Below are 12957 nucleotides of genomic sequence, written 5' to 3' on the forward strand. Positions count from 1 at the left end.
TTTCTTGATAGCATTGAAGAGGTCTCGCAAATTGGGTTGCTGAAACCAGCAAAATTCATAAAATACACAGGTTGGTTCCCAGGAGACTCAGGAGTGTAAAGGACGAGCTTCAGTGGCATAACAACCGAACTATTTAGACCTAATTGTGTCGAATGACAGCCACTCAACCTAACCTAACCTAAGTAAATAGATGGACCACTTCAGCGTGAAAACTTCGTACCATGTTTTGAAGAGGAAGTTATAAAGTTACGTAATTATTTTGTAACATTAAGCGAGCAATTCTCGCATTTAATTATACTGGTCATTATAATTTTTCACCCTAATTTTTGTTTTTACTGTTCTTAAGTATTTCTGGGTTTCAGATTAAGCAAAGCACTCTATCATTGCCCATATATCTTAATGAAATCTCTCACTCGGCTCTTCACTAAAATCACCCAGATTTTTCGGGAATTGTTTTAAATGCAAATGTAAGAATTGGATTTGTATGCTCATTAGGCCGGGTCGATTTATGGGGAGGCAAAAAACCGCCCATGGCTCTGTGAAAATCATATTCTAGGGATCAAAATAAGAAACTTTGCCGAAGGAACCATACCTCTAAAACGAATTCTAATGTCCCCCAATTTGGGTCGAACTTTTTAGTTTCTTTTCTATAACTCACTTAAATTAATTTTTTCATTTACATATGTTCTGACTAAATAAATTTCTTAAGAGAAAAAATAGAGATTATTATAAATAAATAATAAATATTATTATAAATAAATAATAAATATTATTATAAATAAATAAAAATAAAGAAAAAACATAGCCATTTAGCTGATTTTTTCATGTAAAGGCCAAAAATTGTGATATTCTTAAATTGGGGGACATCAGAATTCGTTTTAGAGGTACTCGTATGGTTCCTTCGGTAAAGTTTCTTATTTTGATCCATAGAATACGATTTTCACAGAGCAATGAGCGATTTTTAAATCGACCCGCTCATGTTCCATCCCTACTCTTACAAATGTTTCGTCATGCACTCAACAAGCTCGATATAGTTGTCGAACTTCTTGTTCCCAAGAAAGTGGGTTACAACCAAAACAAATGAATTCCACATAATCCATTCAAATTCATCCATTGATTTAACAAAATTTTTATACTTTACAAATTTCCTGATGAAATGTGCTTATTTTAATTTATCGGTACTTAATCCTGGAAACTTGCGTGAAAGCAAATTAAAATCCTCACCATTTTGTCAAAGGCCATTACAAACTGTTTCATCATGGCGAGTTTTATTTATAGGGCTGGAAGTTGCCTAACTAAAAGCGCGTGTGTAATATTTATTATTTCTACAGTACTTTCAACTGCGCTGGCTACGGCCAAACTTTTTGTGGCCAATGCCGCTGATTGCCTAAAACTTACACTTTATATAAAACTGCATGTTGAGCCCAGTTTAGTATTAGTTTAAAATACTTTAATGTTTTTCAACTCATGTTATTCGATATAATTTTCTGTGAACATAAGTAGGTTTTGTTTGAAATAATTGTGTATATATAGGGAATAGTTTGTAATAAATTTGTGAGAAAAAGTTGTAATTTCGAAACTGAACCAGCAGACTTTCATATTTGAATTAAAAATAGGACTTTTGCCGCAACATATTTAGGATTCTCCACGCAACATTCCCGCAACACTGCATATAAAACCATTTTCTAAAAACTCTGAATAAAAAGTGTTAAATTTATGATTGATTGATTGATGGAAGTTGCACAATTGAACAAAAATTTTGCATACAATTTGAAACATGGATTTATGTGATTTTTGTTATTAAAAATTAAAACACCGAACTTATAATAAGGGCCTTGAAAATTTTCAGTCACACAATCTTGAGTCGCCGTACTTTTTGTGAAGGAGCTGAATGTTGCTGAAAGTTGTATGCGCTGTCACCGCGTATACTATCAATCCAGGGTTTCACTACTGTATTTAGAACCTCGATAAATGCAGCAGAATTCACTCAAAATTCTTGAGTAAAGAAGTGTGAGGGGGGCGTGAACTGTCCTTTGTTGCTCACAACACCTAAAACCATGACAATAGCTAGAAACTTCGTGTGCGTGACAAGGATTGAAACATATCCATTTTGGTCTTGGTTGAAGTAGTTTTCGTCAAAAAGAAAACCACAACATCTCGGGCCCTTCAGGGTGTTTAATTTTACTTAGAAGGCGTTTTATTCGGATAACTCACTGCTCTCCTATTTGCTCTGACATAAACTATCTTCATTGGCAAGTCGACGGATAAAACCCTACGAAGCATTAAGCTCCCTCCCTGATTTTGAAAGATGCTCGTCAGTCATCGCTTGCACTGGTTGAATAAATTCTGCAGGTCAGACATCAGAACGTTCCGTGTTTTTTGCGTTCTGCAACAGATTCTATCTGATGCTTCCAACTCAAGAAGAACCTTGTGAATGAATAAAATACACCCGGTATTAAATAAAATTAGAGATTTCTAAATTGGTGTGATTTGCGCATGTAGCGTCGATAACTGCATGTCTCTTCATTTCTTGAGTTAAGTTGTAGTCCTTCATGTCTTATCTAAAAAAGACCAAGAAAAAAAATAATAGTTTCGGGAAATTTATAGTCATATATGTGCGAGTATGTCCTCAATTACCGTGTGCACCTTGTGTGGTATTTATATATACCTATAATATACGTTCTTTCTGAATTCGGAATGGTAATCACACATCAACCCATTCGGCTACGGCGGTCGCCAAAATGTATGGTATTTACTGTGCGTTTTATTTTTGTTTCTATTAATTTGGTCATGGCTGTAAATATCGATTGTTATAGAAATTGCGCATGACATTGGTCCAATAATTACAATTTTATTGATTAATGCTTTTCGTAGTCAAAAAAATATTGCACAGAATTTATCTAAATCAGGAAATAATAACTATTTGAGCTGATATTTTATGTTTATGGTGGTAATTTAAGACTATTTAGCTATCCACAAGGGCAGTGAGAGTCGTCATAAGCAATCCTTCTTATATTTCATATCTCCTCGTTTATAAGTGAAAAGTACAGCACATAACGAATTTCAGCAAAATTGGATAACCTTCACAATTTTTGTCTACAACGTTACACCGTGCGCCCTGGTCTTTATTGAGATGATGATGTCGATGAAAATGCTATCGATTTGAAGGGTCAAGTTTGGTGAGTACAAGCGTATGCTAAAGCCAGCAGCAACCCAGCCAGTGTTATTCAGCCAATGATGATAATGATAACCTCTGAGATGCATTAAAATTTTAATACCGCTAGAGAACGCTTTTGATATTTTTTTCCAAGTAAGTACAATATGGACTTATAAATATATTACAACGCATGTATGCATGAATATTTTTAAATGCTGTTCTACACTACTGCATCTCTATTTATTTTCAATAGATTGAGGAACAAGTGCTTTGTACAAGCACTCATAAGAGAACCCTCGAAAACTCGATAAAAAAAGACTGAAAAGCCTGCCAGAGAAGTGAGGTGGGATGGGGAATGTAAAAAAAAAACCATAAGTGCCAAAGTAAACCTTCAGAAAATATGTATATATGTATATGGGAAAAATAAAAATAAATATACATTTTGTTTTCTATGCCCGCGGCCTATTTGGCACAAAAGCAAGCAAGTAAGTATTAAATATTTGTATGAATGTATTTGCATGAATATTGCTGGCTAAAATAAATGTAAATCGACTTATAAAATATGTATAAATAAAAGCGTTTGTTCGGTGTAGAAATTATATCTGCATATCGTTTTACATGCATAAGTACAGTATGGTGCAAAAGTGAGCCAATGTTATATGAAAATGGAAAAAAATCAAATTAAATTTGTTTGTGCCTTTTTTGTTTTGTTGAGTTACAATTAAATAGTAATAAGAAACAATATCAAATGATCACACAAAATTTCTTAGGATTAGTTTTGCACCAAATAACATATTTTTCAAATTTAGTATTTTTCCCAGTATCTTCTTAATTATACAGGTTGATTGATTCCATAAGGAGGTTCAGAGAAGTTAGTAAGCTAAATTGGTTGAAAAATAATGCTTAAAATTGAGATTGAAATTTGAAAAGGTCGGGCCAAGAAGCACCAGGAGATTTGGTGGCTCTTAAAACACTCAAGCTAAAAAGCCCATTGTATTTAAAGCTCCGGAAACGAGGTATATAGTCAAGGAGGAGAGGAGAAAAGTATAAGAGAAAGAGATTGGAAATAATAAAGACAGAGATAGGGAGAGAATTTTTTGTGAGTCCTGTGAGAATTTTCCAGATTCTTTCGCAAATCTGTAAATATCCTCCAGTTTTAGAGAACAAATGATACTCATTCTAATGACATCGGATACACTGAGTATGGACAATGTTCATACTTTTCCTCTTCCGGATCTCTTAAAATTCATCAATGAATCTAAGACATTTGTGGAAGAGTGACCTCAAACTAATTTATCCGTTTTTACCATCCACCTTTTATCTTTCCTATCTGTATTATTTCTATTGATATCTATACGGGTGTAGTACATTGGTCTACTGACTGAGTGCTTAGACTTGTCCAACCCCCCACAAATCTAATCCAATCTAATCTAAATGACATCGGAACCCAAAACTCGTAGCCGTGCTCTAGCAAAGACAGGACACTCACAGAGAAAGTGCTCAATGCTATCCGCCTCCTCCAAGCACGACAGGCACATTGGGTCCTCAATGAATCCAATGGTGGTCATATGCTGACCCCATGGGTGATGTCCTGTAATGATACCGACCATCAACCGAATGTCTTTCCTTCCAAATTTTAGTAGAAAAATTGACAGTTTTCTGTTCGAACTTATCACAACATACTTTGCAGTTCTGCAGCGTTCTAAACCGGACCATCGCTCTTTATGTAGATTGCCTACATAATCGCTGATCCAATTCATGATTCCTGTGGATCTGACTCCGATTATTGGCTCTGGTCCTTGTGGGAGAACCGCTGATCCACGGTTGGCCACTTCATCGGCAATTTCGTTTCCTTGAACACCGGAGTGTCCTGGAATCCATACAAGTACAAGCCTGTTTTGTTTTGCGACAGAATTAAGCTTCTTCTTACATTCTTGAACAATCTTTGAGGTTTGCTTAGCGTTCTCTAGGACCTTCAGTGCAGCCTGACTGTCATTGAAAACTCCAATCTGTTTTCCGCTCCTCTTGATTATCCATTCGGCTACTTTCAGGATGGCAAAAATTCCGTCTGGAAAACAGTTGCCATTTCCTCCATAGTACCATCCAGTTCCAGACCTTATTTCATTCTTGGACCCATTGGTAAAGAAAATATCCGTCAAACCTCCCTGCATGCATTCTGGATTGTTCCATTGCTCAGGCAATGGAAATCTGACATCAAATTTCCTTCCAAATGAAACTGTGGGTATCAGGTCGTCTAAAGGTGCCAAAAACAGTGGATACTGCTCAGATAGCATTTTAAAGATTTCTCTGTGTCCCGAAGTTCCGTCTTTGTGCCAGAAACCATATTTATGGAGTCTACACATTGCTTTTATTGCTTCCTTGTGTCTTAAGATCCCATGAATGTAGCATTTAGGGCATCACCAGAGGTTGTACTCATGGCACCCATGATGCATAAACATACACTTCTTTGCAGCCTGTATAGTTCCCGCATTGTGGACTTAACCATGCTCCGTCGCCACCAGACCACAGAAGCGTAAGTGATGATTGGTCTGGTAAGCGCTGTGCTGACCACAGTAGGTTTCAGACCCCAGGTTTTACCAAAGGCTCCGGGGCCTTGGATGAAAAATCCTCAATGGGTGATTCACCTTCAGTGAAACGTGTGTATCTCAAGTCAGCTTCTTATCTAAGATTACTCCTAGATATTTAACTTCATCGGAAAGACCAAGTATCACACCTTTCAGTGTTGGAAGACTGAGTCCATCCAATTTCCGTTTTCTCGTAAACAAGACTATGGTTGTTTTGTTCGGATTAACGGAAAGACCTTGCCTCATGCAGCAGTCATCGATTTTGTGCAGAATCCTCTGCACTTTCATGCAAAGCCTCCTTAAGGATTTATCCGATGTTAGCGGACAGACGTCGTCCGCATATGCTTGAATGTGAAAACCGAGTTCCTGCATCTCCACTAGTAGAGAGCGGAGAAAGAACACCCCCTTGGGGGCATCCTTGTTTAGCCCTGACGGTGATTAGTTCGTCACTGTTCTCACCAGCGGTTAACAGCCTCTCAGAAAGCATGGAATATATCAATTTTACAATGTAAAAGAAAATAATGCTTACAATTAAACGTGTACATATAAATCTCTAAATTTTTTACAATATTAACCCCAAAAGATGACCAATATTTTGAACTCCAATCCATTGACGCCTATTCCACAGCCATGATAACTTCTTTCTTCGGATGCCTCGTTTTCCGTCAGTCTTTCCTTGTAGTATACGTTGAAAGAGATACTTGTAATTTCAACATATATGGCCCAGGTAGGCTGCTTTAATTCATCTTAGGAGCTCGTTGCCGCTATTAACTCTTCGTAGTACTACAGAGTTGGAGATGCGGCCGGTCCACCGAATTTGCACTACTCTTCTTAGGATCCACATTTCGAATGTTCCTAAGCGATTGTTTTTCAGAAACTGTCAGCGTCCATGTTTTTTTATGGCATACAACAAAACTGTTAAATTAATATCATCGTTTCCTAGAACACTGCCGTATTTATAAACAGCAGTTCTAGCCATTTCCATGTGGCATTGAATTTCCATCAAAAATTTTCAATAGGGTTTAAGTCCGGATTCTTGGCTGGCCGCCCCATCAAATCATATTCCTGGTTTTTGATTCATTCCTCCACGATTATCATGAAAGAATATGACCGCGCGCTGATAATCAGCCAATTTTCTATTGATACGCGAAGATTATCAACAAGAATATGCAAATAATTCTCCTAACCAAATATTCTAATAAGCAGTCCGAATCCACCGCCCTGTAGGCTGCACGTTGGAGGGATGGAGGGATTTGCAGGATCACGTTCCTTTACCAAACACCATTATCTCCCACCGCATTTAAATTGATTTATCGTTTACTACAATATCATCAATCTAAATTACATAAAAATCAATAAAGAAATTGTTATAACCATATAAAAACCATGTAAACGAAATTCTAGCTTACCCAATTCCAATCGCAAGTAGAACTTTTCTGCCTCAACGCATTCGGTTTTAAGGGGGGGGTAGGGTTTAGCGCTAAAAAAAAACACTTTTTTTTTTTAATTTTTTACAGAAATATGGCTTAAGATACTTTAATAAAATCAGTTGCATGTTATTGTACATCTTTTCAATAAGTTTTTAAAAAATATTAATAATAAAATATTGACAAATAAGCCCATGACAGAGTTTTTTTGGAGATATGTTTTTCGAGAGGTGCTCTGCGGTGCCAATCGGCATTCGTCGTAGAATCATCTGAAACTACAAAAGTCGAATTTTTCAGTTAAAGTATGACGTAATGCTCCCCCCTACATTAATAAAATTTTTTTTTTTTCATTTTTGTAGTTTTGGTGGCAAAAAAACGTAAAACGAGCATTTTTGGCGAAAAATTTCGCCATATTTGTAAGTGAAAAACAACCTTAAAAAAAAAAAAATAAAAAAAAAGAAAGTGTGTGGTAGTTCACGGAACCCGCACGATTGAAGTGAAACTTCTTTTATCAACAAATCAATAATTTAACTATTATTTCAATATAATGCATGCAGAAGTCATGGAAAGCATGGAATGGAATTTTATTAAACAGAATTATTTATTTATTTTAATATAAAAAGAAATGAATTTATTGTACTCAATTACATTTGGTTCTCGGCATTGTCATTATCATTATTGGATTCGTTTTCCAAAAATGAAACAAGGGCTTTATGGTAACTGAAATACGTAAAAAATGATCTACATTCTAATCTATCAAGGTATCGATGAAATACTGCATCAATGGTAGTTCCGCATCTTGTTGTTGGTACTACAAATTATCACTTATCGTACAACCGGAGGATTCACTGTCACGGTGTTCAACAGTAGCTCTTAATTTTTTACGCTCCAAATACTCACGTTGCCGTTCAGCACCTGTTTTCGGTTTCCGTTTTTGTTGATTTGATGCCATATTGTCAACAAAACAAAATATGTTTGTAAGATTTGCTCAAAACTACACACACACTCTATGACGCGTCTCGCGTTACTAATATAATATTGTGTTTGGGATAACTGTCAACTGTTTCCACCGAAATGCGTTCGCAAAGTGTATGGTCTTTGGTATGGTAAACAGATTTATGATACATTATTTTGCGGCGACAGCACAGCGCGATAGCCCAGCGGCTAGCAATGTGGGCTTCCGATCCGAAATCCTTGGTTCGAATCACAAGAAAATTTTTTTTTTTTTATACATTTATTTCATTTTGTTTTATGATATGTTTATGAGCAGATTTTTTTCATGGCAGAAATACACTCGGAGGTTTGCCATTGCCTGCCGAGGGGCGACCGCTATTAGAAAAATGTTTTCATTAATTTTGCTTTCACCGAGATTCGAACCAACGACCTCTCTGTGAATTCCGAATGGTGATCACGCACCAACCCACTCGGCTACGGCGGCCGTCAATCAAATGTCATATTTACAAATTACATTCGATAAGAATGCAATAATAAACGACCGCATTACATTCACGACGACACGCCACGCCAGTCTTTTAACAGATGGCGCTGGCATAGCGTGAGTTTTACGTAGTTTAGCGTAGTTTTACTCCTCACAGCGTTTCATCCACGCCACGCTTTTAACAGATGGCGCTGGCGTAGCGTCACATGTAGATGAAACGCTATGGTTTTACTCCTCACAGCGTTTCATCCTTCGAGACAAAAGAAGTTTCACTTCAAAAAACAGTGTAGGGGGGAGGTATTTTTGATTTAGAAAACGTGTGCCAAATTTGAAAAGAATCGGTTGAATAGTTTCGGAGTTGTGATTGGCACCGACTTTTAAGAAGTCGTTTCGGGAAAAACGCGTTTGAAAAAAGGACTCTGAGAAATTATCGATGCTCCGCATTCGAGGTAGAGTGCCTACAAAGGCTATAACTTTGAGAGTTCTGCTCCGATCCACTTAAAATTTTGACACAACATTCTTGAAATGATTTACTATAAGATGAGTGAAGAAAAAAAATTTCGATTTTGTGACCCTACCCCCCCCCTTAATGCTCTTTGACTGTATATTTATTAACGGGGGTTGCTACAGAGCAGCCGCTTCTCAAGTGCTCTTTAACTTATCAGGTTCGAATGGTCGCCCAAGATTTTGCGTTTCAGCTGGCGTTCCCTTCAGCTGAAGTCTATCCTTGTTTGAGGTACGAATTTTGGCTCGCTCAAGCGGGTTTGAATTATTAACAGTTTTGATAACAGATCCTGCCCTGAAAAAACTCTTCATAAAAAACCGTCCAATATAAAAAACAAACCAATGTCACAAAAGCTCCTCATAAAAAACCATCTATTCTTCGGATTCGATATAAAACTGTAAGTCTTTCCACTTGTGGAAAAATAGAAAGAAATACAGAACACTTTTAGTCTGGGTCTCCTGGGAAGAGTGATGAATTATTGCCACATCATGCGAGGTTTGCTATTTATATTTCTGGCTTTGGCATTTTCATTGAAAATTAGAATGTTTTGATGCGTGAGCCATATTAATGCCGTTTGCAGCGGTTTAAAAATATGTCTCAGCAGGAAAGTGGAATTAAACCGTCAACATTTTCGACGACTATTTTTCCCATTTTTTGACGTGGATTGTCAAGAAAAGAATACATCGATGAACGATAATGATATTATACGGCAAGCACAGGCCATCCTTTAGCACCGTAAAAAGTAGGTGCATAGAATTTTTCATGGTCGCTGCTTTCTCAACGATGAACTTTGAGAAGGTCGTCCAAAATCAATTGGTGTGCCGGAAAATATCGAAGCTGTGCGCGAAATGATTGATCAAGATCGTCATGTCACATACCGTGAGTTTGAGGCATACTTGGGCCTTAGTATGATGAGTGTCAATAAGACTGCGTTCCCAGGACTGGTTTCTCATTTAGTTCCGTATGCAGAAAGGAGATTGATGGGTATATATCTGACTAGCATGACTGGTATATAGGAAATAGTGACTTGCCCATTTCCGCAGAGTTCATCAATTTTGGATCTGCGCTGTGGAATACATTCCAAGTTAGTGCAAGGACCCGTAATTGCTTTAATATCTGCTTGACTATCATTGAAAATGTTTGTCCGAGTATTAAGAGCAGTTAATTCTAGAGCTAATACATCCGCTTTTGTTGCAGCACAGCTTTTAGCTAGAAAAATAATACAGCAATTTGGGAGTCTGAAAAGGCAGTCCCTTCTCCTCTTTCCGCCTTTTCAGAGCCATCTATAAAGAAATTGTATGAATGGTACTTGAATTCTAGACCTTGCTGCCATCCTTTTTGCTCTATAATGACGTCAGGCTTTCTGCCAAACTCAACTCTGTTTGAATCCAGAATGTTGCTGTGACCAAAACGCATCTGTAAGAATTGTCCTGACATCTTCAGTCTTAGAGCAGATATTTCGATTGAGTTTCTTACTACTAGTTTGATTGAGTGCCAGTTGAAAATTCTTTCCATTGCCGCTATTGCAGTTGGGCACACATATTTCTGCAAAATCGGTTCAAACGAATAGTGTTTTGATCAACATGGAAAATATTTTGAAAAGCAATATAACTGTTTTCAACCCCCTATGTTCATTTCCATTGTAAGACCAGAAATATTCATAGCAGCTCTCGTAGTAACTCTCATAGAACATAACTATAAATAAATTTGTCTATCTGGGCAGGTTCACTTCCAAATAAATGGCATTTGCATTGAAATGCACCCGGAAGTGAATTAAAAAACCCGGCCATATAATAAAACGATCTGCGTGTCATTAAACATCACTTACTGATTTTTTCTCTGTACTGTAAATACATGCAAACATGTAAATATATTTTTACCGCAAATATTTATAATACAAGCGGATGTACGCTTGCATACCGGAACTTTCGTGCACTTTCCACTCTCGAGTGCAAAATGTTTCCTCGTCTTCCCCTATTGCTTCTTGTAAACGTGCTTTTATGTTTACTATCCTTCGTATTTCTTTCTTGTTTCGCTTGTTATTATGATTATTTTTACAGGCGTGCAATATTTAGCACTCAAAACAAACAAACATGAACACTAAGTTGAGGTACTCTTTGTTTTTCGTCCGTTTCTATGTGTATGTTAAACAGTCGCGTGAGCTCGTGATTGTTTACTCTGCTTTCTTTATACTTGCACTTTCGCTTCTTCTGATTATTTGCGTGTAGTATCTTGGCCTGTTTCGCTGAAGCTCAGTTGTTTGGCCACCTGCTTGCGGTGAACTGAAAATTGTTTTTAGGTCAAGTCGACCACAGTGGAGGCAATGGAACGCGTGCTAAGTACTACTAGTGGTACAACAAAAGAAAAGGAAGTCAAGAGAAGATGTACTCTAAGAAGCATAATAAAGTGTAGAGTAAAGTAGAATAGTAGTAGCCAGCATTATGCGCTGTAAAGATGATTGCTTTCAACTCATGCTACCAGTTTTCAGTACAAAATGTAGACTTTGGTCTTTAGAACAACAATAAGTGCATCGCTATGGAGCGAGAAGTCTATTGAAAGTGAAGCTGGAAACAATTACCCATAAGCAGGTCATTTACTAAGCATTAGAACTTCGGATAACATTTGACTATTGGAATTCAAGAAATTTTTTAAATATCTACAAGTATGTACACTTGTGTTCACAGTAATAGCAGCGCAACATGTAACGATGTTTTACTTACTTTTGTTTTCATTTCTTATAAAAATATACTATAACAAAAATCATACAACTACAGTTTCAAACTTTGTATAAAATTAAAAAAACAATTTAAAAAAAAAAAAACAATTTTTTTAATTTCACCAAAATTGAAAACTTTTATGTAGAATTTTTAGGAATATTTCATAGCACATTGAATTTTGGTATCAGATGAAAGTTATAATTTTGAAGCAGCAGTTTTTTAGCTGGCGTTCTTGTGCAATTTCTCCATATAAAAAAAGTTTTAAGCATTGTTCGCAGGAAAGTTTTGTAAAAACGAAATTGGCAAAGCTACTTCAACTATATAGATATAAACACAACAGTGCAGTGGAAGATATTGGCTCAGCAGCTGATATTCACATTTCAGGCAAGGCAGTTACACTTCTAAAACTTTACGTTTGCCTTCATCACTTATCTGAAGTGCAGTCGCAACAGCGTCGTGGAAACATCTGTCTGTAAGTTTTCGCAAATGGGATGAACACCCCTTAAAAACTGGGGCAACCGAGCGCTACGAATGTGAGCAGATTTTTGCTCCGACACATACTAGGTTGTTTATTAAGTTTTACGATTCGATAAGAAAAACACCATTTTAAGGTTTGAAATACCCTTTATACAGTACAATCTCCTGTACATCCATACACTTGTTCTTTTGGTACGGTGCATTGTCTTCAAACTGTGTCTTTTTTCTGGTCTAAAAAATTAAAATAATATTCAAAATTTATTGACTTTATTATCACTGACTTCAGTCAAAATATTGCTTACACTACCCTATGAGATGCCTAGGACTTTTACTAAATCCCTTTATGTCACTCAATGATTTTCCAATTTTTCGACGATTTTCCAAACGATTTCTTGTATTGTTGCTGTTTTGGACGTCCTTGACGTGGATCGTCTTCAAGGCTTGTACAACCACGTTTAAATTCAGCAACCCATCTTTCTACTGCACTAATTGATGACGAAAAGTCCTTATACACTTCGTTCAGACATTTTTATTGCTTTAAGCCTTCCAAAAATAAAAAGTCATACACTGCTCGATACTTGAGTTATTCTATTGTTGAAAATATTGTGATAGGCGAAAAATGGACAGATTGAAGAATAAAACTTCACATAC

The sequence above is a fragment of the Anastrepha obliqua genome, chromosome 5, assembly GCF_027943255.1.
Source record: "Anastrepha obliqua isolate idAnaObli1 chromosome 5, idAnaObli1_1.0, whole genome shotgun sequence".
Classification (NCBI taxonomy): Eukaryota; Metazoa; Arthropoda; class Insecta; order Diptera; family Tephritidae; genus Anastrepha; species Anastrepha obliqua.